The sequence below is a fragment of the Brienomyrus brachyistius genome, chromosome 12, assembly GCF_023856365.1.
Source record: "Brienomyrus brachyistius isolate T26 chromosome 12, BBRACH_0.4, whole genome shotgun sequence".
NCBI classification, from domain to species: Eukaryota; Metazoa; Chordata; class Actinopteri; order Osteoglossiformes; family Mormyridae; genus Brienomyrus; species Brienomyrus brachyistius.
The window spans coordinates 26,805,798-26,812,926 of NC_064544.1; the positions used below are offsets into that span (position 1 = coordinate 26,805,798).

General features: G+C 46.7%; 1 long non-coding RNA gene across 1 annotated transcript; it reads left to right on the plus strand.

The window, feature by feature from the left end:
* The first annotated feature begins 237 nt into the window (after positions 1–237).
* On the plus strand, positions 238–1,076 carry LOC125705374 (uncharacterized). The gene is made up of 2 exons (XR_007381490.1): positions 238–369; positions 1,023–1,076. It is a non-coding gene; the product is annotated as an uncharacterized LOC125705374 (long non-coding RNA).
* The last annotated feature ends 6,053 nt before the right edge of the window (positions 1,077–7,129 follow it).

Sequence of the window (7,129 nt, forward strand, 5' to 3'; positions counted from 1 at the left end):
GGAATAGGTGTAGCGGGTCCTCTTCTCCTCTTTTCTTCATACTCCCCAGCAATTGTGGAACTGGGACGACCTCTCTTACGTTCCAGATTCTTGCCACTTTTGCACAAGCTTTCTGCAATATATGTGTTGCGATGAACGTCATTCCAGCAAGTGGTTACGTCGTTCACGCAAGTGGTCATGCGGAACCAAAGTTTACTCACCTGTGTGCACCCGAGCGGAAGGCATTAACGGACGCACCTGCTCTTTATTTGGGATAAAGTCGGCAAAACGCATTGGTAGCGCGACAAGCAAAGGGTCAAATCTACACCAAGTGCTTCTGGAACTGTGCTGTGATTGTGTACTGAAAAGTAGACTCTGAACGGACAGCCGGTAAGACCATGAACCATGCGTGTTGGAGACTTTGTTGCAAATGTTATTTGTAGCAAGCACTACCTGTTGCGAGTGGGGTTTATTTCTTAATAGGGTGCGCTAATGAGGCATTGAGGCGCTGGTGCTGGCTTGTAACATTATATGAGTTGTGGTATTTGACTGTATTAGGAATAAATGGTGTGCTGTAAGTGTCTCAATGACAATATGTGGAATGCTGTTTTATTGATTCAGATGTTTGCATTAATGCGGTTTAAAAGGGGGGTTTCTATTTTTAGTTTATCTAAAAGTTAAATATTAAATTGCTAAAAAGAAAAAAAAGTATTAAGGGTGAACTTTCCTTTTAATAATTCATATGGGCAGAAGTGTTAAACCTATTGTTCGATTGTCTAATTGGTTAGCTTTTCATTGCAATTTATTGCGTTGAGTAACTCATTTATGTGTTTCCCCAGTGGTTTGATTTTAAACTTTGATGTTTGGAGGAATTTTATTCAGAACAAGTTATGTATAATTGTGTGGAAATTTAAAGCTGAGATTGGTCATTTATTGTATATTTTGTGGGTATGTATATATATATATATATATGTGCATTTAAAGTAAAATTTTGTGTTTGCTCATAAGATAGATTGGTGAAAGTTGGTGTTTTGTGGTTTAAGGTTTTTCACCTGTAAATGCCTGGCTTGAGGAAAGCGAAGATAAAATAAAAAAGGGATAAAGAGTCCAAAAAGAAGGCCTGGTTATTCTGAGTGAAATCCAGTTATATGTTCAGTTTTGGTACATCCCTATCAAGTGAGGGGTAAAGCACAGTAAGAATTGTGATCACTTGACAGTGAAAAACCGCTGTAAGTTGGTTTATGAAGCTTCAACTAAGCCTGCCCACTTAAGCTCCTGTCTAATAGCTGCCAAGGCAAGCCCAGTACCTCCCATTTAGAGTTCACCAAAGTTTAGAATGGCCGAGTCAAAGTCTCTGAAGCAATTAAAGAGAGAGCGAATGACTGCCAAACAGCGGTTTTCCCGACTAGCAAACTCCGTAATGAAGTTTTGCAAGAAAATGTCGGCCGATGAATTGATGGAAGCCTTCAATAAGGTTGTGCTGGATGCTGATAAGGTCTTGGAGGCGAATGAGGAGGTGGAAATTGCCTGGTTGGAGGAGTTGGAGCATATGTCGACCCCGAAAGAGAGCATGAGAGATGACATCAAAAGGACAGTGGAGGAGTGTGAACAGAAACTTGACGACGTGGAGCACTTCGTTCAGAAGGTCCTATGGGGAAATTTTGGCAACTCTGAATTGACTGTGGCCCTGGAGGCTGCTGAAAAGGAGTGTAAGCGCCTTTCGATGAGTCAGCCTGGCCTGAAGTTGGAGGTGTATGAGTTGATGCTTAATCACCTTGAGGGGCTGGTAAAGGCAGCGAAAGAGGCTGTTTTTCGATGGAGTCGTTGGATCTCAGATGCAGAGCGGCCTGACTTTCAGCAGCGTATGAGGAACATAGAGAGTTTGTTGCCTGAGTTGATTTCGGGGAAGGCTGACCTATTACAGGCGAAGTTGGAACATAATGGGTCCTCAGATGCAACCCTGCCCCCGCCTCCAGCTATTAAGCTGAGGCCAACAGCACTCCCTCGGTTTGATGGAAATAGGCGGAACTTCTACCTCTGGAAAAAGGAATGGGAAGCATTGCAAAAGCAAGGAGAACCCACTGGGTCCAAGGAGGTGAGGAAGTTTCAGCTTTTGGATAGTCTTGAGGAAAGGGTGGCAAGAGAACTCCGCCTGCCAACCTATGGAACAGCTGATGAAATATTTCGGGTTCTTGGAAATCGGTTTGGAAATAAATCAGCAATTGCCGTGGAGATTGTAGAGGAACTGCAGGCTCTGCCTCCAGTGAGAGGCCATCAGCCACGGAGGGTTGTGGACATAATACAGGTTGTTGAAAAGGCCTTGTATGACCTTAGTGAGTTGGGAAATACGGGTGCTTTGAGGAATCCTCTTGTCACGAAATCCTTAGAAAGTAAACTGCCTGAAAACTTGAAAAAGGAATGGTTGGTCTATTCGGCAGGAGAGGAGGAGGTTGCATCACCTGAAGGTAGATTTGACATGCTCCTTAAGTTCCTGAGAAGTCAGGAAAAGATTTATGAGCAGTTGGACCAATTAAGGGACGATGATTCCAGTAAGAGAGAGATAAAAATCCCACAAAAGCATGCCCGGACCAAAGCCACTAACTCGTTAGGCTTTCAAGCATCTTGCATTGTCTGTGGAGAGAGGGGTCACAGGAAGAAGTTGTACTACTGCAAGAAATTTAAAACGCTTCGAGTGGGGGAGAAGAGGGAGGCCGTTAAGAAGTTCGGCGCTTGTGTGAGGTGTCTTGAGATTCACGATGGTGACGCAGAGTGTAAGACCACCTTCCTGTGTAAAAATGAGGGGTGCAAGGACGCTCAAGGCCTAGGTCATCACTACTACCTCTGTCCCAAGGTTGGAAGCAAGGAAGGAGACCCAAGGCGGTTGAGGCCCAGTCCAGCAAGAGCTGAAGGGAAGAGGTATACTGAAAGCCAGGAAGAGTTCCTAACGAGCTTGCCCCCTGATTTAGCTCAGCGGTGTCGGAATGTGTTCTGCAACTCTGTCTCAAAGACATTTAGCTTAACCGTTCCAGAGCAGGGGTTGCTAGCGGAGAATGACCTCAAGGAGTTTCCAGTTATAATGATGATCCTTGAGGTCACTGCCAATGCTGGGCAGAAGATTGGAACTTTGATGGACCTGGCATCTGATACCAATTATATTACCCATGAGGCTGCTGGTGAGCTGGACTTAAGGAGTGAGGATGTGACCCTTATAGTCCATGGAGTTGGCGGAATGCAAGTAACAGTTCAGACCAAGCGTTACCTGCTGAAGATACGGGTCAAAACCTCAATGGGAGCCCTGAAGTCTCATCAGCTTGTGTGTTATGGGCTTGATAGCATTGCAGAGGTTAACCGTCATGTGTCAGCAGAAAGACTGCAAAAAATATTTCCTCATGTTCCCTTTCATCAACTGGTCCGCCCTACTAAGATTAAACTCCTCATAAGCCATAAGGAAGGGCAGCTTGTCCCTCAGAAGGTGTGCTCTGTTGGGGACCTTGTCCTGTGGGATGGGCCTCTGGGTAAAACAGTGGGCGGTTCTCATCCAGATCTGTTAGAAGACGTTACAGTCACTGTCCACGATTCTAAAACTCATTTTGCACGCTCCATGCGGACAGCGGCTGCTGGATATAAAGAGATCACCAGTGACTACTCAGGTAAACTTCTTCGACTCACTCGGGCTACTATGTCCTCTGTCAACCGAGATTTTATGGATTGGTGGAGGTGGGACAGCATTGGGGCTGCTTGTGAGCCTCGGTGTGGTGGCTGTAGATGTGGAAATTGCCAACCTGGGGGAAAGGAGATGACTATTTCCGAGGAACGAGAGCTGGAGAAAATAAAGGATGGACTTACTTATGTGACTGAAGATCACCATAGCATAAAGCCACACTGGCATGCAAGGTATCCCTGGATTGAGGACTTGGGAACGCTGCCTAACAATAGGGGAGCTGTTGAAGCAACGTTCCTGAGAACCGAGAAGCAACTGACAAGGGAGATTGAATGGAAAATGGCCTATAAAGCACAGGTCCATGACATGGTCGAGCGGAGGGCTGTTATTAAGCTTTCAAAGGAAGAGTTGGAAAACTGGACCGGACCAGTATGGTATATCAGTCACCTAATTGCACCGAACCCTCACTCTGTTACTACACCAGTCCGTCTTGTGTGGAATAGTAGCCAGAAATTCAGGGGTCAAAGCCTAAATGACTTGCTCATTAAAGGTCCAGATGTCCTCAACAGTATACGTGCTGTTCTAATCCGGTTTCGGCAAGGGGTGTTTGCTGCGCTTGGAGACATAAAGAAAATGTATAATTCTGTATGGCTCGAGGACCAAGAGGTACATCTTCATCGCTTTTTGTGGAGAGACTCTGAGGATGAGGATATTCAGGAGTATGCAATTACAAGAGTCAATATCGGTGATAAGCCAGCAGGCTGTATCGCAGAAGTTGCCATGCGTGAGACAGCAAATTTGCCCATGTTTAATCATCTTGTTGAAGAGCGTCGCGTGCTGGAGCAAGACGCTTACGTAGATGATGTGCTTACATCCCATAGTGATTTGAACCAGCTCAAGCAAATAACGGCCAATATCGAACAAATCTTGGAGACTGGTGGATTTTATATGAAACCATGGGTTTACTCCGGCCAAAGTGGGAGACCAGAATCCAAGGACCCTGAGGAAAAGAAACCTGTGGTGATGGTCCTTCCGAATCAACTCCCTGATGAGAACAATAAAGCTTTGGGCCTAGGCTATGATCCGGAGAGTGATAAACTTCATTTGATGACAGCGGTAAACTTCTCCAAAAGGAAAAAGAGGATGAGATTGGGAGAGAACTTGTCTAAAGATGAAATCAGGGCGCAGGTGCCAAACCCGCTCACTCGTAGAGAGCTCCTGAGTCAAGTTTCTGGGCTGTATGACCCCCTTGGTCTTGTGACACCTGTCAAGCAAAAGGGAGCCATTTTGGTGAGAAAAGCATTTCAGGAAGTAAGGGGCAAATACAGCCCATCAGAAAATACATGGGATGCTCCTTTGTCGGAGGGTCTATGGGAAGACGCTGTTCACCTCTTTGAAGATTATACCGAGCTTAGCCAGTTAAGATTCATCAGAGCCTTGACACCTCCTGCACCATGTGGCGAGCCCTGTGGTATTACGTTCTCTGACGGGAGTGAGTGCTCGTATGGGGCTGTGCTGTACTTGCGGTGGAAATTGCCACGAGATGTCATTGTACGGCTTGTTGAGTCCAAGGCAAGGTTGACGCCGTTAGATCATAAAGGGGATGCTGTAAAAGCTGAGGTCTGTGGGGCTGTTTATGCTGCTCGCTTGAAAAAGTATTTCGAGAAGCATTGTAAGATTCAGGTAGCAAGATGGTACCATTTGGTTGATAGCCAGACTGTCCTAGGAGCTGTCCAACGTGAAAGCTATGGCTATCAAACATTCTTTGCCAATAGAATCGGGGAAATTCAAGGCAGCACAAATGTTCAAGACTGGTGGTGGATTCCTGGGCCACTCAACATAGCGGACATTATTTCGAGGGGGGCAAGCCCCAAAGAGTTGGACGAAGGCTCAGAGTGGCAGCTGGGTCCTAAGTTCTTAAGGCTCCCAGAAAGTGAATGGCCAGTGAAATCTGCTAAGGATGTTACTATTGAAGCAAGAGAGAACCTTACAAGGATCCAGAAAAAAGCTTTTGTTGCTGCTCTTACGAGGGTCAGGGCAAAAAATGCAGGCCTGAAACAGGACTTAAATCTTCCCTCAGTGGTTTTGCATAGGCCATCTGCCAGGACTGTTGCAAGTCTGGTAGATATCAAGCGGTTTAGTAGCCTAATGCAACTAGTTAAATCAGTAGCGATGGTCTGGAGGGCGGCAAAGAAGTTTCTTCATGCCAAAGCCACCGGAAATCCAAAGTGGGAGGCAGTCCTATTGACAGGCATTGTCACCGTGGCCGAGAGAGAAGACGCCTTCCGAGACCTCTGTCTGTCAGCTCAAGAAGGAGTTACTTTCCCTACCACTACAACGGATCGGTTGGTGGTGTATAGGAATGAAACTAGTGGACTGTTGCTGTGTGGGGGCAGAATTCAGCATTTTAGAGAAGACTATTCGGCTGTCCCACTGCTGCCTTTTGATACTTGGCTAGGGACGCTACTAGCACGTCAAAGTCATCAGCAGGGACATGAGGGGGTCGCTGGGACACTGCTTAGGATGCGGCAGAAGGCTTGGGTTGTTCAAGGGAGAAGGTTGGCCCAAAAGGTCGTCAACCAGTGTGTCCTTTGCAGGAAAGTAAGAGCTCGAATGTGCCGGCAAGTGATGGGTGATCTTCCAGTAGAGAGGTCAAGACCTGCCGCTCCTTTCCAGTTTACGACTATTGATTTGTTTGGCCCGTACCTGGTGAAAGATGATGTGAAAAGAAGAGTGTCCATGAAGGTCTGGGGGGTTATCTTCTGCTGCATGGCAAGCCGTGCTTTATATGTAGATCTGGCCAGCAGTTTGTCTACAGAGAGCTTCTTAATGACCTATCAAAGATTCACAGCCATCAGGGGCCATCCCCTTAAGGTCTGGTCAGATCCTGGGACCAATTTTATTGGTGCAAGAGCCTTGCTGGTGGATCTGTATGCCTTCTTGCAGAGCCAAGATACATTGAGCTTGGAGGAGTACGCTGTAAAGAATGGGACAAGCTGGATCTGGAGAGTGCTCCCTGCTGACTCGCCACATCGAAATGGGGCTGCTGAAGCGGCTGTAAGAATTACCAAGAGAGCTCTTCAAGGACTGGGCAAGTCAGCAAATCTTACCTTCAATGAGTTCCTTACGGCCCTCCATTTGGCGGCGAACCTGGCTAATGAGAGGCCTATCGATGCAAGAGTCCAAAGTCGAGAGGGTCGCATTCAGTATGTAACACCAAATACGCTTCTCCTAGGTCGAGCATCCCACAGTGGGGACTCCAGGTCCTTCAATTTTAACGACTACCCCTACAAGCGGCTCAGGGAGATCCAGAGCCAAGTTAGTGACTTTTGGAAAGCATGGTGTCAGCTTGCTGGGCCAAACCTCTTCATTAGAGCTAAATGGCATACCACAGAGAGAAATGTTGCTGTAGGGGATGTCGTGTGGCTTTGTGATCAAAACTCCCTGCGAGGACAATTTAGACTTGGCCGAGTTGTCTCTGTGGCACCA